Raw genomic sequence first — 26,141 nt, forward strand, 5'->3', positions numbered from 1 at the left:
GTTAACCGGGCTAGAGTAGGGTGTTTGGTCGCCGACTTCCTCTAGGCAGCGAGTTTCAAAGCGTCCGAGGTTATGCTGAAGATTCATTTGCAAAGTTACCTCAGGTCGCTGTTTCCACACATTTTATTTTAATTTCTAGTCCACTCGGGGCCGTGGAGTGAGGGGTCCTAAGGTCACTTCCAGAGCCGGAGTCTGGCCTGAGCACCCTGCCCACCCTGCCCAGACCACCAGTCTTCAGCCTCCTCAGGCGTTGAGGAAAGGAGCCGATCCCCAAATGCTCATGGAGAAAAGTTCAACTGAAAGTGAAGGTTCTCTTAAACAGTTAGTCCCTTGACGTTCTGAGAGTTCGTTCCCTTTATCGGAATAAGTTGGAGGGATGAGGCCGTTCAGAGACGCTCTTGGTGAAATGAGTCCCAGTGGGACTATATTGGTGACCTTTTGTAACTCCGTGCCAATTTCGGCCACTGAGCAGCCGTTTTCAAAAAGTTAATTTAAAAAAGTTAATAAATGGATTAAAGGAAGAAGGAGAAAAGTAAAGTTATTTGCTATTTCCATATAGGGAGTTGAAGTACAGAGCTATTGTTTTAGATTTTTTACTTTGTACTTCGTGTTGCACATTCTTTGATGTCCTTTGAACACTGCATTTTAATTTTGGAGTTTAAAAACAAAGTCCCTGGCAAAGTTTGCTCTTAATAGCTATTTGCCTTCCTACAAACAATTTGTATAAGAAAAACTCTTGCAGGTAGGGGGACCCTCTTCTAGGGCCTGCGAGTTGGCTCTTGTCTAACATGCAGAAATGTCAGAGGACACACACATGATGAGGAAGCAAGAGACTTCCTTGGGAAGGGGCACCCTGGGTGGAGAACAGCAGTGTAAGGGAATCCAGGAGGGTTGCTTTGCCATAGTCTGGGATTTTTGGTAATAGGATTAGTTTCAGGGTTGTCTCTGGCCAACCATTGTCACTCGAGGTCCTTCCTCGTGACGCCCGCATCACTCAAGCAAGAAGGATTCCAGCATGGAGGATTCTGAGATGTTGGTAGGACATATGGACTCTTGTCTCCTTATGACCTTTTCCGAATTCTTCTAGTTGGTCGTGGCTTATTCCATGTTTCTTATAACTCATGCAAATGGTTACTATGGTCCCTGGCCAGGATGGGCATTTTTCAGTCAGTGTTGCCCCTAACAAGGCTGGCTTTTTAGTCCATTTGGATTTTGAAATGCTATAATTCAAAATTTCATACATCAGATTTTATTTCAATCTTTGTGTTAGAAAAATCCAGCTGCTTTTGGTTCAGGTATTTTTACTTAAACCTTGAAATCTTGCCTATTAGAAACTTTTGTTTTTAAAGCAAATTCAAAAATCTGTTATGTAGAGCATTTGAAGTAGGTTTGAAGATTTCGAAAATAAAACTGTTCATTGGATGCAAAATTATAAAGCAATGAATGAGAAATAGGTATTAATCATATTGATTTGTATCCCTGCTGCTGCTGAATCTCTTCAGTCGTGTCCGACTCTACGCGACCCCATAGACGGCAGCCCAACAGGCTCCCCCGTCCCTGGGATTCTCCAGGCAAGAACACTGGAGTGGGTTGCCATTTCCTTCTCCAATGCATGAAAGTGAAAAGTGAAAGTGAAGTCGCTCAGTCATGTTCAACTATTAGCGACCCCATGGACTGAAGCCTACCAGGCACCTCCATCCATGGGATTTTCCAGGCAGGAGTACTGGAGTAGGGTGCCATTGCCTTCTGCATAGACATTGGCCTTTTGGTTTTGAAAGAAATGATAGAGAAATTTCATAAAATTGTAGAAAAGCAAGATGGACAGGTTTGATTTAGTAAAGTCAAACAAACTTTAACCTGTTGACAGGTTCTCAAATGAGGCAGTGAAGTGAATTTGTGTTTAGATTCCAAGGCCAATGCTAAGTCACTTCAGTCGTGTCCGACTCTGTGCAACCCCATAGGCGGCAGCCCACCAGGCTCCCCCATCCCTGGGATTCTCCAGGCAAGAACACTGGAGTGGGTTGCCATTTCCTTCTCCAGTGCATGAAAGTGAAAAGTGAAAGTGAAGTCGCTCAGTCGTGTCCGACCCTCAGCGACCCCATGGACTGCAGCCCTCCAGGCTCCTCCATCCATGGGATTTTCCAGGCAAGAGTACTGGAGTGGGGTGCCATTGCAACTTCAAATGTCCTCATTACTCTTAAAATGAAATACAGATGTTGAAAAGGTTTGAGTTCACTGATAAGTTTTCTTCATATTCAGTTAATCAGAGCCCTGCATCCTTTCCTAATCAAAGTGGAAATAAATCCTGACTTCTGGGGCAGAGCTTAATGGAACACACTCATAAATATGACATTTTTAAAATTAATTCATTTTTATCTTAAAAATTAGTGTGACTTTTGTATTTCATTCTACTCTTTTTCAGAGGAAAAACTAACAAACTTTGTCCCTAAATTCTGAAGGGAAAATGATATTCCAAAAAGACAATTCCTCTGAATGATTTTGTGTGTCCCCTTCCCACATGCACAACACATGCACATACACACACTATTTGTACTCATTTGAAAGGTATGAATTATATGTCTCATGTTTCTTCTAAGAGTTCATGAGTTGTTTCAACCAATTATTAAAGATATGCTATGTTTAGAACTTGAATTTTTTATAGTTAGAACATACTAGAGCTCTGTCCAAGCCCCGCCTTTTTTGCAGATAAGGAAGCTGAGGTTCAAATAATTGAAATTCATGTGATTTCAATAATGATATGTTTATAAGACTGTGTGTGTGTGTGTGCGTGCATGTTAAGTCGCTTCAGTCGTGTCTGACTCTTTGCAACCCTGTAGACCATAGCCCACCAGGCTTCTCAGTCTGTGGGATCCTCCAGGCATGAATACTGGGGTGAATTCCCTTGCCTTCCTCCAGGGAATCTTCCTAATCCAGGGACAAGAAACTTTGTAATCCAGGGATAAGAAACTGCATTGGTAGATGGGTTCTTTACCACTAGTGCTACTTGAGGAACATAAGGATATGATAAATTTAGCATGATTTTGCTGAAGGAGTCAAAGATTTATGTTTAAGAATCTGTAAAATACACTTACTAATATTGAAATATTGTAAATAGCTTAATGCTCAATATTGGAGATTGATTAAATTATAGTAAGTCTATGTGATAAAATAGTTTAGTCATTTAAAAGCTCATTGTAACTAGGACAGTATGTACCAAACTCTTAGGCAAGGTAAATTTAAAGGAGAATTTTACTTTCTAAGTAACACAAAGAACAAAATAAAATTTTTGTAATTAAATAAAAATGTTTTCAAAGTATACTTTAATAAAAATATGGATATATTTATTTGTTAATTATTCAACAATCTCTTATTATGCTTATTAATTTTCTTAGAGATTGATTTTTAAGTGACCATGACTATTGTAACTCCCTCATACTGCCTGCAATTATGCCTTTCATAGGTTAGAAGACTATTTGACAATCCTATGAATGTACTTGACAATCCTTCCATACCCCACCAAAATCATTCTTTTTGTATTTTAGAAGAATATTTGATGATGGGGAAAGGTGTGTGTATGTGTGTGTGTGTGTGTGTGTGTGTGTGTGTATATATATATGTATATATATATATACATATATATATATATATAAAATAAATGACAAGTACCAAAACAGCATACAAGACAATTATAGACAAAATTATGCAATAGTCGATCTAAGAAAGAAATGGAAAATTTTATTCAAGCCAATGACTGAGCACACACACACACAGACACATTACACACAGACACACAGATACATTACATGTTAAATGATTTATCATAGACAGCTTACATAGTCCAGTTCTGCACATACAAATGAGTAATGAGTCATGGGTCATCATGGCCCATCACAAGATTAAGAAGGAAGGTTATTTCTTAAGAAGTTGTGACTCTGTGAAATTAATAAGTAACATCTCCTAAGGAGGTCTGGCTAACACAAATTCACAGCACATGCTAAGGAGAGGGAGGAAGCCCAAACAGGCAAAGAAAAATTTTATGTTTAAGTATTTCTCATCTAGCCTTAAAAATGAATTTTATTTCATCATATACAAAACAAATTGTACATCATATTTATATGTATTAGACTGGGATGTTATAAACTAAAATGTTAGCAATAGTTATCTCCATATGATAGAACTACTATAGATGATTAGGACCTATAAATATAGATTCTTTATATTACTCTGGATGTTCGAAACTTTCTAGAGTAAAAATCTAATGTGAAGCACTATACAAATTATTGCTTATTTCTGTGAGTAGACACATCAGTATTAAAACACAGTAGTAAAGCTAATACTAATTTTCAAAACAGAACTCTATTGTTTAATACTCTAAAGAGAATTATACCACTATTACAACTAGTTTCCTAGTTAAAATATGAACTTTTTTTTAACATATCAGAAAGTAGATAAATGTTATAAAGATGCTAATCATGTTGATGACTTTAAATGATTAGTTGTTAGAATCCATGATGATAGAGGAATGAAGATACTAGTTGCATAGTGTGGTTTTTGTTGCTGAGTAAAGTGCTGTTTTATATTTCTTGATATTTAATAGTTCCAAAATGTTATTCTTTATCTTCTTCCTATCTATAGGCCCATGATGTAATCTTCAGAAAAGAACAAGAGAAAATATCTGGAGAGAAAAAGAGCCAATCCAGGCCTTGCATATGGAAATGGCTAGGGAGATGGGTATGTCTCCATGATGGATTCAATGTTTCTCATGTACAGAACATATCAAAATTTTTGTATGGATTTCTTATGCCGTTTAATGGATGACTAAAGAAAAGAAGTATCCAAATATGAGTACATTCTTCAGGAGTTATTTTTTCTTTATGTTTTTCTTATTCTTCAGTGTAAATATGACAATAATGTAAACCATAGACTTAGGTTTAAAAAATCATAACTGAAAATTTAGAAAAGTAGTAAAAGCTTTAATTTTACTACAGAAGAGGTTTACTCTGAGACTTCTTCAGTAACTGCCTAAAAGTAAGACAGGGCTATATTTCCTCTTCTTTCATCTCACTTCTTTTTTGATATCTTTTTTCCTTTTTCTGGCTGTGTGTCATGTGGGATCTTAGTTCCCAGACCAGGGATCGAACTCCATCCCATGCATTGGCAGGCAGATTCTTAACCACTGGACCACCAGGGAAGTCCCCATCTCACTTCTTAAGCTAATTTTTCAACTCAGATTTTATAATCAAAAATATACTTCATTTCTCAGTTTCTTTCTGTTTCCATGTTTTAAACCACTTCTGAGACTTAACAAAATTAACAACAGGCGAAAATCACCCATAGGAAACGATGACATTTCTTTATTAAATGATGAATTATGCTCTAACTTGTATTAATAGTATAATATTTATAGAAACTGACAGTCTGGATGTTAGGAAAGAATGCCAAACAGTTATTCCCCAATTAACATCTTCTGGCTTTAGGCACTTGAATTTCTATGGAGAGTCCTTAAGAAAATTGGAGGTGTAAAGGGAACATTTCATGCAAGGATGGGCATAACAAAGAACAGAAATGGTAAGGACATAACAAGCAAAGGAGATTAAGAAGAGGTAGCAAGAATACAAGAACTATACAAAAAAGATCTTAATGACCCAGATAACCATGATGGTATTGTCACTCACCTAGATCCAGACATCCTGGAGTGTGAGTTAAGTGGGCCTGGATTGGCTCTTTTTCTCTCCAGATATTTTCTCTTAGGTAAGTTCCTGAAATAGTGCCAACTCAATACCAGCATCAAGAAAGGATTGGCTCTTTATTCCTGGCTCTAACAGAGCTGACAATTCTCTTTATTTTCAATAAGAAAAGTGTTATTTCATTAATTTTTTTCAAGAAGAGGGGTGAAACCATTTTAGAAATTAATTTTATACTCTTCTTTAAAACTTAAAGAAATGATTAAGTAGGGTCTAGTGATAAACCTAAATTGTAGAACTTTAATGCAATTTTTCATAGCTAGAACTATTAAATAATTACTTTAACTTGATGCAATAAAAAGGTGATTTGTTTATGGTTAGCAGCATCCATCTTCACAGAAAACATTCTGTTTAATGAAGTATTTCAGTTGAGCAAACATTTGCTGGGTGTCTGCTATATGTATGGCATGTCCACAAAGCTGACATTGATGACCAAAACTAGACCTTGCTTCTCTAAAACAGATTATCTTATTCACCTATAGTCTTCAGTTCAGTTCACTTCAGTCACTCAGTCGTGTCTGACTCTTTGTGACGCCAGGAATCACAGCACGCCAGGCCTCCCTGTCCATCACCAACTCTCAGAGTTCACTCAAACTCATGTCCATCGAGTTGGTGATGCCATCCAGACATCTCATCCTCGGTCGTCCCCTTCTCCTGCCCCCAATCCCTCCCAGCATCAGGGTCTTTTCCAATGAGTCAACTCTTCGCATGAGGTGGCCAAAGTATTGGAGTTTCAGCTTCAGCATCAGTCCTTCCAATGAACACCCACGACTGATCCCCTTTAGGATGGACTGGTTGGATCTCCTTGCAGTCCAAGGGACTCTCAAGAGTCTTCTCCAACACCACAGTTCAAAAGCAACAATTCTTCGGCACTTAGCTTTCTTCACAGTCCAACTCTCACATCCATACATGACCACTGGAAAAACCATAGCCTTGATTAGGTGGACCTTTGTTGGCAAAGTAATATCTCTGCTTTTCAATATGCTATCTAGGTTGGTCATAACTTTCCTTCCAAGGAGTAAGCGTCTTTTAATTTCATGGCTGCAGTCACCATCTGCAGTGATTTTGGAGCCCAAAAAAATAAAGTCTGACACTGTTTCCACTGTTTCCCCATCTATTTCCCATGAATTGATGGGACCTATAGTCTTATTTAGATGCAAATCTACTTTGCATACCAAGACTTCCTTTTGAAATAGTGCAAATGAAAACTTCTGAATATCCAAACTTTAGATATTCTGATCTTTCTGATTGAAAGATCAGTAACTCTCAAAATAGTATGGTTCTAATAAAGGATATATAATTTATTTAAACAAAATATATTCAGGCTTTTATTTCAAAACTTATATTTGGAAAAATCTAAACTGCTGCCTAATACCTTTTTGAATATGTAAATAAGGCTTTTTCACTTTAAATTATAAACCAGAATTGAAACTCGATGTCATACAATTTAATTCCTTTGTTTTTAAGAGGGAGTTAATTATATATTATTAGCAATCAAGTGTAGATTGTAAAACCAAGATGACTTTTAACAAACCTAGGTTTATCTTTTTAAACTCTAGAACAGGATTTTACAAGCAAGCTCTCAGTTCATTACTATACATATGTTGGTTTTAAAACTAGAACTTATATCTCTAGGATAAGTAATTTTCTAGCCTAGGATATTTTTAAGCCTTTAAGAATTCCTAGAGGAGAATTTGGAGAAGGCGATGGCACCCCACTCCAGTACTCTTGCCTGGAAAATCCCATGGACAGAGGAGCCTGGTAGGCTGCCTTCCATGGGGTCACGAAAAGTCAGAGACAACTGAGCGACTTCACTTTCACTTTTTACTTTCATGCATTGGAGAAGGAAATGGCAACCCACTCCAATATTCTTGCCTGGAGAATCCCAGGGACGGGGGTGCCTGGTGGACTGCCGTCTATGGGGTCACACAGAGACGGACACGACTGAAGCGACTTAGCAGCAGCAGCAGAGTAGAATTTACATTATTTTTGATAGCTATTTGATAGTAGATATGAAATGGAAATCCATGAATTATCTGAATGGGGAAAACTGGTTTACTTTTTCCTAGATTTCCACCCCCTCCCCCCCCTCTTTTTCTGCCAACATATAGATTGACTCTGCTGCATGAAGTAGACTGGAACTATAAAGCTCCAAAAGTTGTATTTTGAGGCATCATTGTTGACTCTCTGTGTGTGTGAGTGAGTGTGTGTCTATATGTGTGCATATATGTGTGCATTTTAAGATCACTCATTTAGAATAGTCTGTTTCATACCCCTGGCCACCACTCTATATACTTGAACATAATTAAATTGATATGTTAAGGATATCGATGGAAATATTTTAAAGATTATTTTCAATACTTGCCTTCCGTATTAGGCAGAATTCTTAGCTTATTTCTTCTTCTCTTGATGGTATTGATTGTGCAGGTCATATCTCCAGGCCAACCCTCTTGCTAACCCCTACAGAACTCCCAAAGTGGTTTTTCTAATACTCTTTACCAACCACCAAAGAAAAACCCAGATTTTTTGCTAATGATACAAAAAGCTTCCACAGTCTGACCCAATCTACCATTTCTGGACTTAATTCTCAATGTTAGACTCTGTGATAGGATTGAAAAGACAGATGAGAAGTGGATCTTTAAAAGTTCACAGATTATAAACTGGTGCTGCTACTCAGTAGCTGTAATGGCCTGGTTAATGCATAAAGCAGGAATCCTCATGTGATTATGTCCAGTAAACAGGCCTATATTGGTCATAATAAGGAAGCCTGGATTTGCCCTGGGAAAAGAAGATGGGTGTCAGGAAAATGAGCCTTGAAAAATTATAGTAATAGAAAAAGTATAGTAACAGTAATAGGAGGAGGCTCTGCTCATAGTATTCCCACTCATATGTCTGCAGGTAGAGTAAATAATTATAACCCATGTTTTATGCAAAAATACCATCTCTTAATCCTCTATTTTATGTAGTCCTCAAAAATACAATCTTATCAGTATCCTCAATTCATAAGTAAGGAATGAGATGAAATTACTGTATTCAAGATTAAACAGCAAATTAAGTTAAGACTTCCCTCTGTCTCCAAATTGTATGGTCATCATGGATAAAACATAAAGGTTTACTCTCTGATCCAAGACCAAGGAAGTAGAAAGGAACTGTATTACAGTTTCTGGACCTGAGCCTTTCCTAAGCCATCATGAAGCAGCCTCATGTAACTATCTGTATTCTTCATTGTGACAAAACCAAAACAAGAGATCATAGCTGTGTTTACTTTGTGCCTGGCACTGTGTTAAAGTAGCTTTACATATATTGCCTTTAATTATCAGCAATCCTATAAGGTAACTGCTTTGTTTTCCTCCATTGTCTAGATGAGGAAAGTAGGGCTTAGAAAAGTGGCTTAACCCAAAGGCACATAATGAGTTAGTGGCTGAGCTGGATCTGGAACCAGATCAACTTTGTGACAGAGCCCATGTTCTTCTGTTGAGCCTTACAACCCAGTGCATGCCTTCCTCTAGAGAATGGTTAGAAATTTGGTGGGTTTTTTTGTTTTAATTGATGATAGCAAACTCTAGAATTCTGAATCACACACAGGATCCCTTCTCTTTTCTCTTTGGCTCAAAGCCATACTGATTAAATGAAAGGGTTTGATGACAACTTGTTTCTTCGTTCATTCTTCTCGTATCCCCAAACTTAGCTTCAGTTCAGTTCAGTCACTCAGTCGTGTCTGACTCTGCGACCCCATGAATCGCAGCACGCCAGGCCTCCCTGTCCATCACCAACTCGCAGAGTTTACTCAAACTCATGTCCATCGAGTCAGTGATGCCATCCAGCCATCTCATCCTCTGTCGTCCCCTTCTCCTCCTGCCCCCAATCCCTCCCAGCATCAGAATCTTTTCCAATGAGTCAACTCTTCACATGAGGTGGCCAAGTATTGGAGTTTCAGCTTCAGCATCAGTCCTTCCAGTGAACACCCAGGACTGATCTACTTTAGAATGGACTGGTTGGATCTTCTTGCAATCCAAGAGACTCTTAAGAGTTTTCTCCAACACCACAGTTCAAAAACATCAATTCTTCGGTGCGTAGCTTTCTTCACAGTCCAACTCTCACGCCCATACATGACCACTGGAAAAACCACAGCCTTGATAGGTGGACCTTTGTTGGCAAAGTAATGTCTCTGCTTTTTAATATACTATCTAGGTTGGTCATAACTTTCCTTCCAAGGAGTAAGTGTCTTTTAATTTCATGGCTGCAATCACCATCTGCAGTGATTTTAGAGCCCCCCAAAATAAACTCTGATACTGTTTCCACTCTTTCCCATCTATTTGCCATAAAGTGATGGGACCAGATGCCATGATCTTAGTTTTCTGAATGTTGAGATTTAGGCCAACTTTTTCACTCTCCTCTTTCACTTTTCATCAAGAGGCTTTTTAGTTCCTCTTCATTTTCTGCCATAAGGGTGGTGTCATTTTCATACCTGAGATTATTGATATTTCTCTCGGCAATCTTGATTCCAGCTTGTGCTTCTTCCAGCCCAGTGTTTCTTATGATGTACTCTGCATAGAAGTTAAATAAGCAGGGTGACAGTATACAGCCTTAATGTACTCCTTTTTGTATTTGGAACCAGTCTGTTGTTCCATGTCCAGTTCTAACTGTTGCTTCCTGACCTGCATATAGGTTTCTCAAGAGGCAGGTCAGGTGGTCTGGTATTCTCATCTCTTTCAGAATTTTCCAGTTTATTGTGGTCCACACAGTCAAAGGCTTTGGCATAGTCAATAAAGCAGAAATAGATGTTTTTCTGGAACTCTCTTGCTTTTTCCATGATCCAATGGATGTTGGCAATTTGATCTCTGGTTCCTCTACCTTTTCTAAAACCAACTTGAACATCTGGAAGTTCACGGTTCACGTATTGCTGAAGCCTGGCTTGGAGAATTTTCAGCATTACTTTACTAGCATGTGAGATGAGTACAATTGTGGGGTAGTTTGAGAATTCTTTGGCATTGCCTTTCTTTGGGATTGGAATGAAAACTGACCTTTTCCAGTCCTGTGGCCACTGCTGAGTTTTCCAAATTTGCTGGCATATTGACTGCAGCACTTTCCCAGCATCATCTTTTGGGATTTGAAGTAGCTCAACTGTGATTCCATCACCTCCACTAGCTTTGTTCATAGTGATGCTTTCTAAGGCCCACTTGACTTCACATTCCAGGATGTCTGGCTCGAGGTGAGTGATCACACCATCATGATTATCTTGGTCGTGAAGATCTGTTTTGTATAGTTCTTCTGTGTATTCTTGCCACCTCTTCTTCATATCTTCTGCTTCTGTTAGGTCCATACCATTTCTGTCCTTTATCGAGCCCATCTTTGCATGAAATTTTCCCTTGATATCTCTAATTTTCTTGAAGAGATCCCTAGTCTTTCCCATTCTGTTGTTTTCCTCTATTTCTTTGCATTGATTGATGAGGAAGGCTTTCTTATCTCTTCTTGCTATTCTTTGGAACTCTGCATTCAGATGCTTATATCTTTTCTTTTCTCCTTTGCTTTTTGCTTCTCTTCTTTTCACAGCTATTTGTAAGGCCTCCTCAGACAGCCATTTTGCTTTTTTGCATTTCTTTTTCTTGGGGATGGTTTTGATCCCTGTCTCCTGTACAATATCACGAACCTTCATCCATAGTTCATCAGGCAGTCTGTCTATCAGATCTGGTCCCTTAAATCTGTTTCTCACTTCCAATGTATAAGCATAAGGGATTTTATTTAGGTCATAACTGAATGGTCTAGTGGTTTTCTCCACTTTCTTCAATTTAAATCTGAATTTGGCAATAAGAAGTTCATGATCTGAGCCACAGTCAGCTCCCAGTCTTGTTTTTGCTGACTGTGTAGAGCTTCTCCATCTTTGGCTGCAAAGAATATAATCTGTCTGATTTCGGTGTCTACCATCTGGTGATGTCCATGTGTAGAGTCTTCTCTTGTGTTGTTGGAAGAGGGTGTTTGCTATGACCAGTGCATTTTTTTGGCAAAACTCTATCAGTCTTTGCCCTGCTTAATTGCATACTCCAAGGTCAAATTTGCCTGTTACTCCAAGTGTTCCTTGACTTCCTACTTTTGCATTCCAGTCCCCTATAATTTAAAGGACATCTTTTTTGGGTGTTAGTTCTAAAAGTTCTTGTACATCTTCATAGAACCGTTCAACTTCAGCTTCTTCAGCGTTACATGTCAGGGCATAGGCTTGGATATCCGTGATATTGAATGGTTTGCCTTAGAAACGAACAGAGATCATTCTGTCATTTTTGAGATTGCATCCAAGAACTACATTCCAGACTCTTGTTGACCATGATGGCTACTCCATTTCTTCTAAGGGATTCCTGCCCACAGTAGTAGATATAATGGTCATCTGAGTTAAATTCACCCATTCCAGTCCATTTTAGTTCACTGACTCCTAGAATGTTGATATTCACTCTTGCCATCTCCTGTTTGACCACTTCCAATTTGCCTTGATTCATGGACCTAACATTCCAGGTTCCTATGCAATATTTCTCTTTACAGCATCGGATCTTGCTTCTATCACCAGTCACATCCACAGCTGGGTATTGTTTTTGCTTTGGCTCCATCCCTTCATTCTTTCTCAAGTTGTTTCTCCACTGATCTCCAGTAGCATATTGGGCACTTACCAACCTGGGGAGTTCCTCTTTCAGTATCCTATCATTTTGCCTTTTCATACTGTTCATGGGGTTCTCAAGGCAAGAATACTGAAGTGGTTTGCCATTCCTTCTCCAGTGGACCACATTCTGTCAGACCTCTCCACCATGGCCCATCCATCTTGGGTGGCCCCACATGGTATGTCTTAGTTTCATTGAGTTAGATAAGGCTTTGGTCCGTGTGCAGATTGGCTAGTTTTCTGTGATTATGGTTTCAGTGTGTCTGCCCTCTGATGCCCTCTCGCAACACCTACCATCTTACTTGGGTTTCTCTTACCTTGGTCATGGGGTATCTCTTCATGGCTGTTCTAGCAAAGCGCAGTCCTGCTCCTTACCTTGGACGAGGGGTATCTCTTCAGGGTCGCCCCTCCTGACCTTGAATGTGGAGTAGCTCCTCTCAGCCCACCTGCACCTGTGCAGCCGCTGCTCCTTGGACGTAGGGTTGCTCCTCTTAGCCTTAGTGTTCCAATATTACTAACCCATTAGAATTGTTGAAAATCCAACTATTATTGCCTTTGTGTAAAATTTCTAGAAAATAAGGATTTTAATGTATAGTAAAAGTAGCATGGAATAGAAAAAAACACCAAAATTAGAATCTGAAAACCTGATTTTCAGTCCTGATTCTGCCCCTTTCTAGCTAGGTGTCTTTAGTCCAGCCTTTTGAAATTTTCTGAGGTGTCTGTTTTCTTAAGTTTAAATTGTCGATAACTGTTTCCTCTGCACCTCCCTCACAAAAAACATGGAATATTAATCCAATCAGCTTAGTCCATTATTAAGCAAAAACAAACAAAAGAACCTTAAACATCTGTATCCTAAATTCTATCACTTTTAAATTAATTTCTAAGAAAACCGTTGGAGTACCATGTAAGAACATTTTAAGAATTTCATTGTTTCACTCTGGGAAGCTAAGCCTAACTGATCTCTCTGTTTTTGATTTGGAGGTTTTAAGTTAGAATAGAAAATAGTTTTTAAAATAGTGGCAGTGTACCAATCACTTTATGTTGAAAATCAATATTTAAGACATATACTCAGAGGGAAAAGGCTCTTGAACACCTTTTCCTCTCTTTCAGTTCATGAATTGTAATTATAACAGTTAAGCAGGTGTGTGAAAAAGTGAAAGTTTTAGTCATTCAGTCGTGTTCAACTCTATGGGACCCCATGGACTGTAGCCCACCAGCCTCCTCTGTCCATGAAATTCTCAAGGCAACAATACTGGAGTGGGTAGCCATTTGCTTCTTCTCCAGGGGTTATTCCTGACCCAGGGATCGAACCTGGGTCTCCTGCACAGCAGGCAGATTCTTTACTATCTGAGCCACCAGGGAAGCCCAAGGAAGTGTGTATTCCATAGTTATTATGAGAGTCCTGATGATTTCCCCAACACATTATAAGAAAAAGTCATGAATAATATTTTCCTTCTTCAGCCTCCCCACAATTCTTTATTTTCTGATTCTAAATAGTATCCTTTTTTTTTTTTTTTGCCATGGCATATAAGCTGGAATCACTTTGACCTTGGCCAGAGCAAATAGAAGATTAATGAGATAGAGCTGACCCTCTGCTTCTGAATGACAGAGCTAGCTCAACATTCACCACATTCACTTTTTTTCAATCCTTTTGCCCATGAGTCTCAATTCTTTCCTTCTGACCCTAATGTTCTCCTGTTTTTCATGAGCTAGGGGAATTCCTTTATATGTTGACCTGGAAATCTGAATTTCAGTGGTCATTTTGGTGTGGATATAGTACTTGTAGGAGAAAATGAATGTGAAAGAAAGAACAGTGTCAACAGAATAATGCTGTGCATGGAAGATCTCATTATGTCAATTTAAATGTATCACATCAAATAATTTTCTTGTTGGTATTTGAAAGATTTTCATAGCTAAATATATAATTACACACATACGTTAAGTCTGACATTTACTGCAAAATCTAAAGGCTTAAGACCTTTAAAAAGAATGAATGGATATACTTGATCTCAGAGTAAAAAGTCTTCTTTTACATGTTATGCAAGGCAGAAAATAAAAAACAAGATTGACAAATGATATACATATGTATCACATTAATCAAATTTGAAAGACAAAGATAAAATTTAAAAAGACAGATAATCAACATCCTTAATAGATAAATAGCCCATATAAAAATCAGAGATGATAATCTAGTAACTATCCAATGAACATGTTATTATTGTTCAAAGGGAAATCTTTTAAAAAGAGGGAAATATAAATTATTAAATTACTAAATTATTAATTTACTAATGTAATAACAATTATTTAATTATAATTAAAATGTATTTAATTAGTAATTAACATGGAAATGTTTGCAGAAAATGGGTTAAGATAAGGAGGAGACATTGTAGAGCATTTATTGTTGCAAGGGAGTTCAAATTAATGGAGCTGATAGTCTCATTAGAATATGTTATGTGGGTTCCACTATCAGTGGCACCGGGTATTCCCTAAGTTAATGATATTGTAATAGAAAACCCACAAGAAAATAAACCAAAGGGTAACTGCAGTTGAAGCTATGTGTTATCTAACTTGTTCTATCTTAAGGAAAATCTGGGGACAAGTTTGGGAGAGAAATAGTACACATGATAATATGAAATTACAAGGGGTAATAGTGAGCTGTCAGCAAAACTTAAGGAACTTCTTGGGAGCTGTAGCCCTATTGACTCTCCTGCCAATGAAAATGTGGTTAGTGCAGATAATGTTTTCTGGATTCATGTTGCCTCACCTGTTCTACTGAGCAGCCATCAGTGCTTGGGTGAAATTCACGGATTTGGCAACTATAAAGAGACTTCTGATGTGGTGGCTTTTGTAAACTACTTGAGAGTTTAGTATTGATGTCAGCTTGCAAATTGGATTCTTTTCCTTTTTCTCTTCTTTTCGCATGCCACCAAGAATGGCTGTGCCCCCCACAAAGCAGTTTAAAATGAGAATAGAGAACAGAACATGAGAAAATATTAATGCAAACTAGTGGTCAAATGCAATTTCAAATAATAACTCTTCATCAAACAAGATTTTTTAAATGTTAATACTCCATATTGTCATATACTAAGGGTTTTATCCCAAGATCATCCCACCTCAACTTTTTTTTTTTACTGACAGAATCCTCATGTTTACTCTAGGAGAGACTCCAGATATGTTTAAGGGTTAACTGTAAAATCTTTCTGGTGGTTCTATTCTCCTTATCAGTGACTGGCTTACAAGAGGGCATGTCACCCACTTCCATCCAGTGAGACCTGAAGAAAGTTTGCTATTTGGTCCCTGGGAAGTATTTCCTCTTCCTAGGAAGGAGACACAAGGAGATATGATCCATTTTTATCTCTGGTCTGGTTTTCCTGGGATGTTCAGCCCAGAACTGCTTCAGCTATCTTGTAATCTTGAGGGGACTCAGCCTGAGGGCAATGTAGAGAGAAGAAGAATGACTTTATTGAGCCATTTAATCAAGCAGTACTGAAAACTGCTCTATCATTGGTCCTTTTTAATTGAGATATTTTTCCTTATTAATCAGTTTTCACTGGGGCTTTCTTTTCCTTTTAGCTGAATGCAACCTAGTATATGAAATGACCACAAGAACTTTAGTTTACTGCTAATAGACAGTTGGTTTAGTATCTTAATATTTTCAGAAGGAAATTTGATGAAACCTATAAAAAGATTTTGATCCAGCAAAGCCACTTTAGTAGGAAATTTTAATAAGTATATATTAGCTTCAAGTTTACGTATGATAATATTGCTTATAATAGTGAAAAATTGTAAAAATTAAATTTGCAAAAATAAGGGACAATGATTAAATGAGTTTAGATTGTTTAAACAGTGCCATGTTCCTTTTCACCAGTCAAAATAAAATTATTTAAAAATAAACTCCGGCCTCTTGACAAACCTATATGCAGGTCAGGAAGCAACAGTTGGAACTGGACATGGAACAACAGACTGGTTTCAAATAGGAAAAGGAGTACATCAAGGCTGTATATTGTCGCCCTGCTTATTTAACTTCTATGCAGAGTACATCATGAGAAACGTTGGGCTGGAAGAAGCACAAGCTCGAATCAAGATTTCCAGGAGAAACATCAATAACCTCAGATATGCAGATGACACCACCCTTATGGCAGAAAGTGAAGAGGAACTAAAAAGCCTCTTGATGAAGGTGAAAGTGGAGAGTGAAAAAGTTGGCTTAAAGCTCAACATTCAGAAAACGAAGATCATGGCATCTGGTCCAATCACTTCATGGCAAACAGATGGGGAAACAATGGAAACAGTCAGAGACTTTATTTTCTTGGGCTCCAAAATCACTGCAGATGGTGATTGCAGCCATGAAATTAAAAGACGTTTACTCCTTGGAAGGAAAGTTATGACCAACCTAGATAGCATATTAAAAAGCAGAGACATTACTTTGTCAACAAAGGTCTGTCTAGTCAAGGCCAGGGTTTTTCCAGTAGTCATGTATGGATGTGAGAGTTGGACTGTGAAGAAAGCTGAGCACTGAAGAATTGATGCTTTTGAACTGTGGTATTGGAGAAGACTCTTGAGAGTCCCTTGGACAGCAAGGAGATCCAACCAGTCCATCTTAAAGGAGATCAGTCCTGGGTGTTCTTTGGAAGGAATGATGCTAAAGCTGAAACTCCAATACTTTGGCCACCTCATGCGAAGAGTTGACTCATTGGAAAAGACTCTGATGCTGGGAGGGATTGGGGGCAGGAGGAGAAGGGGACGACAGAGGATGAGATGGCTGGATGGCATCACCAAATCGATGGACGTGGGTTTGAGTGAACTCCGGGAGTTGGTGATGGACAGGGAGGCCTGGCGTGCTGCAGTTCATGGGGTTGCAAGGAGTCGGACATGACTTAGCGACTGAACTGAACTGAACTCCTTAGTTATGGCTATAATGATTATATGTATATGTAAGAAAATATATTACCACAAAGAAAATATGATTTTAGTTGATCATGCATATACCTTGTGTTTTTTTATTTTGTACACTCAAACTTTTTGAGTGTCAACAGTATGCCATTCAGGTAGCTGCTGGTGATAACAGTGGTTTTATGAAAATTAAGTCTCTATACTCATGGAGGTTACATTCTAGCGAATAAGACAACAACCAAGTTAGAAAGGAAATAAAGAAGATTGTTTGATTTTCTAACAAAGGAAAAAATAGGGTTATATGATGGAGAATTAATGTATTGGTGTATGCAGACAACCTCAGAAGGATAGTCTGGGAGGCTTTTTCTGAGGTGGGACATGATGGGTGAGATCTGTCCATGCATAAAGTGAGGAGAAGAGTGACTAAGGAGGTGGAACAGCAAATTGAAAAGTTCTAATGTGGAAAAGAATGCAGCAAACAATAGAAGTAGAATGATACCAGAGTGGTTGGTGACAGATGATGGAGGGGGAAAGCAGTACCAAATGGCATCAGAGAGTTGGACAGAATCCTACTTGTGTGTAAGGGCTTGTAAGCCACATAGTGTGTTGAGATTTCATTCCAAGAGCCAGAGGGTGCCAGTGAGTTATTTTAAGCTGAGAATGACATGTTATGACTATCATTCCCTGGCTGCTATGTAGAGAATGGATTGTAGAAGCAGGGAGAACAATTAAGAATCTATGGTCAGATGAGAGATGGCCATAAGAAACAGTAATTTGGAGAAAATTAGACCAGGTAAAGATATATTTTGGAGGAAGAATGAAGCATTTTTTCTAATTGGCTTTATGTTGGTATGATGTATGTTGCTGTATGTTGGTGTAGTGGTGATGAGAGAAATAGCTAAACAAGTGTAAATCTCAAAATAGGTTTGTCACATATGTAAATCTGGCATTCAGGGGTAATATTCAGGCTGAACACTGTATCCAGAAGGTGGTACAAAATATTGATTTGCCTTTCTCACTGAGTCACCTTTCATCCTATTTAGAGTCTTTCTTAGCTAAACATCTAAGGACTGATTTTCATTTTCCTCATTGTTCCACCCTCCATGCCTTTTTCTGTTACTGTGCTTTCCCCCCAAAGCCCTTGATCTATCCTGAAGAGGCTAAATCACATCCTTCAGATTCTGTGTATCATTGATCCTTTGGATGCATTGTAGTGAAATGTATGTAAGACAAACTTTTCTTAGGAAAACTCTGGTGCATTACTACATTAACAGGTGACATGAGTTAGAAAGGAAAGAAAGGCCAAAGTATAATACTCAGACAAAGAGGGTATAGGAAAATGAAAACACTCATGCATTGCTGAAAGGAGTATAAATTGTTAACAACCTTTCTGGAAGGCTATTTGGAACATAGGTCAAAAGTAATAAAGATATGCTTAACTTTTGAGAGATAAATACAATTTCTGTTATAGATACAATTTGTATGATACATATGTATGATAAATACAATTTCTCTGTTACAGATGCCATGCTTTTTTTGATGTGGAAGTCACCATGCATTCAGGAAAATATTTATTTATGGGGTGTTAATGGCAGCATTCCTTATAATAATGAAAAATAGGAAACAATAAATATTTAACAATAGAAGACATTGTATGGACTACCCAGACTTTGAAATGTACTCCTGTTATTAACATTTACATTGTGGAATGTTTAATGTTAACATATAATTGAGTAAAGAAAGTTATAAAGTACTTTGTATGTTGTGATTACATGACAACAAGTATAATTGGAAATTTTTATACCCAAATATTAATAGTGATGTTGGTATTGTGACCTCCCTCTCTTCATTCGTTTTGTCCCTCCTTTCCTCAGTCTTTCTTTCCTTCTTTCCTTTGTTTCTCTTTCTTTCTTATTTTCTACAGTGCCTATATATAGGGCTTCCCTGGTAGTTCAGTTGGTAAAGAATCTGCCTGCAACGTGGGGGACCCAGGTTTGATCCCTGGGTCAGGAAGATCCTCTGGAGAAGGGAATGGCAACCCACTCCAGTTGCCTGGAGAATTCCATGGACAGAGAGGAGTCTGGTGGGCTCCAGTCCATGGGGTCACAAAGACTCGGTTGCAATTAAGTGACTAAGACACACATATATAGGACAGAAAAATCTTGAGGTTTAAAAAAGAAAATTGCTGCTATTTTAATGATATGTTGCAAATTGACAGAATCAGGAGCTCTGTTACAGATGTTGACATGAATATTAACAACCATGATTAATATCAAAGAAGGAATTTGCAAGGCAAAGAGAGAAGTATGTTTAGCACATAATTGTTCTTACCTCATCTTCCCCTTGAAAATATTTGCTGACATATTTAGGCCTCAAAGATTGAAAATGAACATCTGGACCATGTCATGATCACACTTAGAGTCAAATGAGCTGTTGGTCCTTGTGCATTGGGCATGAAGGAGAACAGATGAGAATTCTTGAGAGCTCAGTTCAGTTCAGTTCAGTTCAGTCATTCAGTTGTGTCTGACTCTTTGCGACCCCATGAACTGCAGCACGCCAGGCCTCCTTGTCCATCACCAACTCCCGGAGTCCACCCAAACCCATGTCCATTGTGTCGGTGATGCCATCCAACCATCTCATCCTCTGTCATTCCCTTCTCCTCCTGCCCTCAATCTCTCCCAGCATCAGGGTCTTTTCCAATGAGTCAGCTCTTCGCATTAGGTGGCCAAAGTATTGGAGTTTCAGCATCAACATCAGTCCCTCCGATGAACACCCAGGACTGATCTCCTTTAGAATGGACTGGTTGGATCTCCTTGCAGTCCAGGGGACTCTCAAGAGTCTTCTCCGACACCACAGTTCAAAACCATCAATTCTTCAATGCTCAGCTTTCTTTATAGTCCAACTCTCACATCCATACATGACTACTAGAAAAACCATAGCCTTGACTAGACAGACTTTTGTTGGCAAAGTAATGTCTCTGCTCTTTAATATGCTGTCTAGGTTGAACATAAAGCAAGCGTCTTAATTTCATGGCTGCAATCACCATCCGCAGTGATTTTGGAGCCCAGAAAAATAAAGTCAGCCACTGTTTCCCCATCTGTTTGCCATGAAGTGATGGGACCAGATGCCATGATCTTAGTTTTCTGAATGTTGAGTTCTAAGCCAACTTTTTCATTCTTCTCTTTCACTTTCATCAAGAGGCTCTTGAGAGCTCAGTGGTGCCTATATGGATGTATAACCAAAAGTTCGGTTCCTGTCTCTGAGTCTGAATGAGAATAATGAGGACAAAGCTTTGAGGATAAAGGAAAGAGAAATTTATTAATTTGCCAGCAAATGAGGAAGGCAGCAGACTACCATCCTACTCTCTAAAAGAAGGCAGATCTATTGAAAGAGAATTTTGAGGGTCGGGGTCACAGAACTACATAACAGGAGACCTTGCTGGGCTGGCGCTACTTCTTTTGATATTTCCGTGATTCACGGTCATTGTGGCTGTCAGCCTCCAGTCAAGATGTTCTGTTTTTCTGTCAACTGCTTGATCCTATGCACCTATGATTCAAGAAGAACTATTCAAATGAGACAGCACTTATCAGCATAATTAGCTGAGAGAAATAGCATGTGTACATTTTTTGATTTAATGCATGAGTTAAAAGAGATGGTTAATCAAATGTTTAACTCTATATTCAGCTATAGATGTTGCTTGTCCCCTTAATGCAAGAGAACCCAAGAATAAATAGTGTTTAAAAACCTCCCTCAGGGCAAAGTTCACTTCAGGGTCTTTCCTTCTCCTATTCCCTCAGCTTGTAGAAGTTGGAAGTCTGCATTTGAAGTTTGATGTAAAGCATATGGCATCTTCTAGAGGCCTATGAAACGCACAACACTGCTCTCGTGTCCCTGCCTCCTCACCTTACTTATGCTGCCCTCTCTGCCTTTACTGCCCTTTCTTCCTCAAATGGTACCTGGCTCCAGGTAAGAAATACTACTATTAGAAGTTATCTAGAAATTCTAGCCTTGGACAGAAGACAAAAGTCTTTATATTCCTTTATAAAATATACAAGCCCTGCCTACCTAATCTGAGAAGTAGAATGTGCACAGTCACTATATTGACAGTGTCAGTTGGAAGCTCAGACTGATGGAAAAACTAGATACATGCTCCTTGGGTAAATCAAGCAGGGTTTAACTATCTAGAGTATGTAAAAGAAATCAGCACAGCCATGGTATACATCACAGAGGTCAGCAACATATTTCAGGACAGATGGGGATTCCACCTTTTGAAATCTTCACTATTGGGTGCCTGAAGTGAAAGTGGATAAGGTAATCAGATAGTGAAGTGAAAGTTGCTGAGTTGTGTCTGACTCTTTGCGACCCTGTGGACTTATATAGTCCATGTAATTCTCCAGGGCAGACTACTAGAGTGGGTAGCCTTTCTCTTCTCGAGGGGATCTTCCCAACACAGGGATCAAACCCAGGCCTCCCACCTTGCAGGTTGATTCTTTACCAGCTGAGCCACAAGGGAAGTTCACTGGGTGCATAGGTACAGATAATAATATCTAAATAAAAATCATTTCAGTCTTCATAGTCTTTCTCTTTACATTTTGACTAAAGTACCCAAGAGTGGATCAGTTCTAAATAGACTAGCCTGGATATGTGCTGGGGGCCACTTCTTTGAAGCCAGGAGCACCTTTTTAAACTCAGATTTATACTGTAGAAATAAATGTAGACTAACCAAATGAAAACAAGCAAAGGCTATTTATTCAGAGCTTGCTATAGTAAGCGAGTCAGTCACTGTCACTTGTATTTTAGCAGAGACTTAAAGGCAGACAGTTCAGTTCAGTCACTCAGTTGTGTCCAACTGTTTGCGACCCCATGGACTGCAGCATGCCAGGCTTCCCTGTCCATCACCAACTCCTGGAGCTTGCTCAAACTCATATCCATTGAGTTGGTGATGCCATCCAACCATCTCATCCTCTGTTGTCCCCTTCTCCTCCTGCCGTCAATCTTTCCCAGCATCAGGGTCTTTTCCAGTGAATCAGTTCTTCACATCAGGTGGCCAAAGTATTTGACTTTCAGCTTCAGCATCAGTCCTTCCAATGAATAGTCAGGACTGATTTCCTTTAGGACTGGTTTGACTGATTGCCTTGAAGTCCAAGGGAATCTCAAAAGTCTTCTCAAATACCACAGTTCAGAAGCATCAATTCAAAACTAATACAATTATGTAAAGTTTAAAAATAAAATTAAAAAATAAAAGCATAAATTCTTTAGTGCTCAGCTTTCTTTATGGTTCAACTCACACATCCATACATGACTACTGGAAAAGCCATAGCTTTGACTAGACAGAACTTTGTTGGCAAAATAATATCTCTGCTTTTTAATATGCTGTCTAGGTTGGTCATTGCTTTTCTTCCAAGGAGCAAGCATCTTTTAATTTCATGGCTGCATTCACCATCTGCAGTGATCTTAGAGCCCAAGAAAACAAGGTCTGTCACTGTTACCATTGTTTCCCCATCTATTTGCCATGAAGTGATGGGATCAGATGCTATGATCTTAGTTTACTGAATGTTGAATTTTAAGTCAGCTTTTTCACTTTCCTCTTTCACTTTCATCAAGAGGCTCTTTAGTTCTTCACTTTCTGCCATAAGGGTGGTGTCATCTGCATATCTGAGGTTATTGATATTTCTCCCGGCAATCTTGATTCCAGCTTGTGATTCATCCAGCCTGCCATTTCGCATACTGTACTCTTCATATAAGTTAAATAAGCAGGCTGACAATATATAGCCTTGACATACTCCTTTCCCAATTTTGAACTGGTCTGTTGTCCCATGTCCAGTTCTAACTGTTGCTTCTTGATCTGCATACAGATTTCTCCAGAGGCAGATAAGGTGATCTTGGGTGTAATGCAGTACTTGGGTGCAATAAAAAAATGACAGAATTATCTCTGTTTTCAAGGCAAACCATTCAATAACACAGTTCAGTTCAGTTCAGTCACTCAAGTTGTGTCCACTCTTTGTGACCCCATGGACTGAAGCACGCCAGACCTCCCTGTCCATCCCAAACTCCTGGAGTTTACTCAAACTCATATCCATTGAGTCAGTGATGCCATCCAACCATTTCATCCTCTGTCATTCTCTTCTCGCCTGCCTTCAATCTTCCCAGAATCAGAGTCTTTTCTAATGAGTCAGTTCTTCGTATCAGGTGGCCAAAGTATTGGAGTTTTAGCTTCAGCATCAGTCTTTCAAATGAATATTCAGGACTGATTTCCTTTAGGATGAACTGGTTGGATCTAAGAGTCTTCTCCAACACCACACTTCAAAACCATCAGTTCTTTGGTGCTCAGCTTTCTTTACAGTCCAACTCTCACATCCATACATGACCAGTGGAAAAACCATAGCTTTGAATAGATGGACCTTTGTTGGCAAAGTAATGTCTCTGCTTTTTAATATGCAATCTAGGTTGGTCATAGCTTTTCTTCTGAGGAGCAAGTGTCTTTTCGTTTCATGGTTGCAGTCACCATCTGCAGTGATTTTGGAGCTCACCCCCCGCCCCCCCCCAAATAAAGTCTGTCACTTTTTCCACTGTTTCCCATCTATTTGACATAAAGTCATGGGACCAGATGCCATGATCTTAGTTTTCTGAATGTTGAGTTTTAAGTCAGCTTTTTCACTCTCCTCTTTCACTTTCATCAAGAGGCTCTTTAGTTCTTCACTTTCTGCCATAAGGGTGGTGTCATCTGCATATCTGAGATTATTGATATTTCTTTTTTTTTTTGTATATTTCTCCTGGCAGTGTTGATTCCATCTTGTGCTTCATCCAGCCCAGCATTTCTCATGATGTACTCTGCATATAAGTTAAATATCACAGTAATCCAAGTCTATGCTCCAACCAGTAATGCTGAAGAAGCTGAAGTTGAACGGTTCTATGAATACCTACAAGACCTTCTAGAACTAACCCAACATAGATGTCCTTTTCATCACAGGGGATGGGAATGCAAAAGTAGGAAGTCAAGAGATACCTGAAGTAACAGGTAAATTTGACCTTGGAGTACAAAACAAAGCAGGCCAAAGGCTAATAGAGTTTTGCCAAGAGAATGCACTGGTTATAGCAAACACCCTCTTCTAGCAACACAAGAAAAGACCCTATACATGGACATCAGCAGATGGTGAATACTGAAATCACATTGATTATACTCTTTGCAGCCAAAGATAGAGAAGCTCTATACAGTCAGCAAAAACAAGACTGGGAGCTGACTGTGGCTCAGATCATGAACTCCTTATTGCCAAATTCAGACTTAAATTGAAGAAAGTAGGGAAAACCACTAGACCATTCAGGTCTAACCTAAAGCAAATCCCTTACGGTTATACAGTGGAAGTGACAAATAGTTTCAAGGGATTAGATCTGATAGAATGCCTGAAGAATTATGGGCGGAGGTTCATGACATTATACAGGAGGCAGTGATCAAGACCGTCCCCAAGGAAAAGAAATGCAAAAAGGCAAAATGGTTGTCTGAGGAGGCCTTCCAAAGAGAAAAGAAGAGAAGTGAAAGGCAAAGGAGAAAAGGAAAGATAATTCCATTTGAATGCGGAGTTCCAAAGAATAGCAAGGAGAGATAAGAAAGCCTTCCTCAGTGATCAATGCAAAGAAATAGAGGAAAACAATAGAATGGGAAAGACTGGAGATCTCTTCAAGAAAATTAGAGATACCAAGGGAACATTTCATGCAAAGATGGGCACAATAAAGGCCAGAAATGGTATGGACTGAACAGAAGCAGAAGATATGAAGAAGAGGTGGCAAGAATACACAGAAGAACTGTACAAAAAAGATCTTCATGACCCAGATAATCACGATGGTGTGATCACTCACCTAGAGCCAGACATCCTGGAATTCAAAGTCAAGTGGGCCTTAGGCAGCACCACTATGAACACAGCTAGTGAAAGTGATGGAATTCCAGTTGAAATATTTCAAATCCTGAAAGGTGATACTGTGAAAGTGCTGCACTCAATATGCCAGAATTTGGAAAACTCAGCAGCGGCCACAGGACTGGAAAAGGTCAGTTTTCATTCCAATCCAAAAGAAGAGTGATGCCAAAGAATGTTCAAGTGAAAGTGAAGTCGCTCAGTCGTATCTCTTTGCGACCCCATGGACTGTAGCCCACCAGTCTCCTCCATCCATGGGATTTTCCGGGCAAGAATACTGGAGTGGGTTACCATTTCCTTCTCCAGGGGATCTTCCCGACCCAGGGATCGAACCTGGGTCTCCTGCATTATAGGCAGATGCTTTACCATCTGAGCCACCAGGGAAGTCCAAACTACCCCACAATTGCACTCATCTCACATGCTAGCAAAGTAATGCTCAAAATTCTCCAAGCCAGGCTTCAATAGTACATGAATCATGAACTTCCAGATGTTCAAGCTGGATTTAGAAAAGGCAGAGGAACCAGAGATCAGGTTGCCAACATCCTTTGGATCATTGAAAAAGCAAGAGAATTCCAGAAACACATCTACTTATGCTTCATTAATTATGCCAAAGCCTTTCACTGTGTAGATTACAACAAACTGTGGAAGTTTCTTCAAGAGATCGGAATACCAAAGGCAGACAGAGGAGTAGAAAGAAAAAAAGGCTTCAGGTATGCCCTGATCGGAAGCTGTTGGCATGGGAAACCTGTGGCCAGGTTATGGGGAAATATTAGGAATGCTGTTAATTATTCATCAAATCCTGGCCATTTGAAGTTGATTGTTATAGGGGTTTCTATTTGTCTCCCTAGACTGTCACTGGAGATAGAAGTTTGACTTTCTACAAGTCTGACTTATCACAGTCTGGCTTCCTGGGGGTGGTTGATTTCCTGGCCAAGTTGTTGCAGGTGGTGGGTCAGA

General features: G+C 39.0%; 1 long non-coding RNA gene and 1 other non-coding gene across 3 annotated transcripts; one reads left to right on the top strand and one right to left on the bottom strand.

Annotated features, from left to right (window-relative positions):
• Positions 1 to 2: 2 nt before the first annotated feature.
• Positions 3 to 19,106, top strand: LOC129650099 (uncharacterized). 2 transcript variants are annotated; one of them, XR_008713584.1, is made up of 4 exons: positions 3 to 308; positions 938 to 1,036; positions 4,636 to 4,731; positions 18,800 to 19,106. It is a non-coding gene; the product is annotated as an uncharacterized LOC129650099 (long non-coding RNA). The 2 variants fall into 2 exon arrangements; XR_008713585.1 differs by lacking the exon at positions 18,800 to 19,106 and having other exon boundaries at positions 4,636 to 4,840.
• A 6,390-nt stretch (positions 19,107 to 25,496) lies between these two features.
• On the bottom strand, positions 25,497 to 25,568 carry TRNAY-AUA (transfer RNA tyrosine (anticodon AUA)). The gene has a single exon. It is a non-coding gene; the product is annotated as a tRNA-Tyr (tRNA).
• Positions 25,569 to 26,141: the final 573 nt, after the last annotated feature.

This window comes from Bubalus kerabau, chromosome 4, assembly GCF_029407905.1.
Source record: "Bubalus kerabau isolate K-KA32 ecotype Philippines breed swamp buffalo chromosome 4, PCC_UOA_SB_1v2, whole genome shotgun sequence".
Taxonomy (NCBI): Eukaryota; Metazoa; Chordata; class Mammalia; order Artiodactyla; family Bovidae; genus Bubalus; species Bubalus kerabau.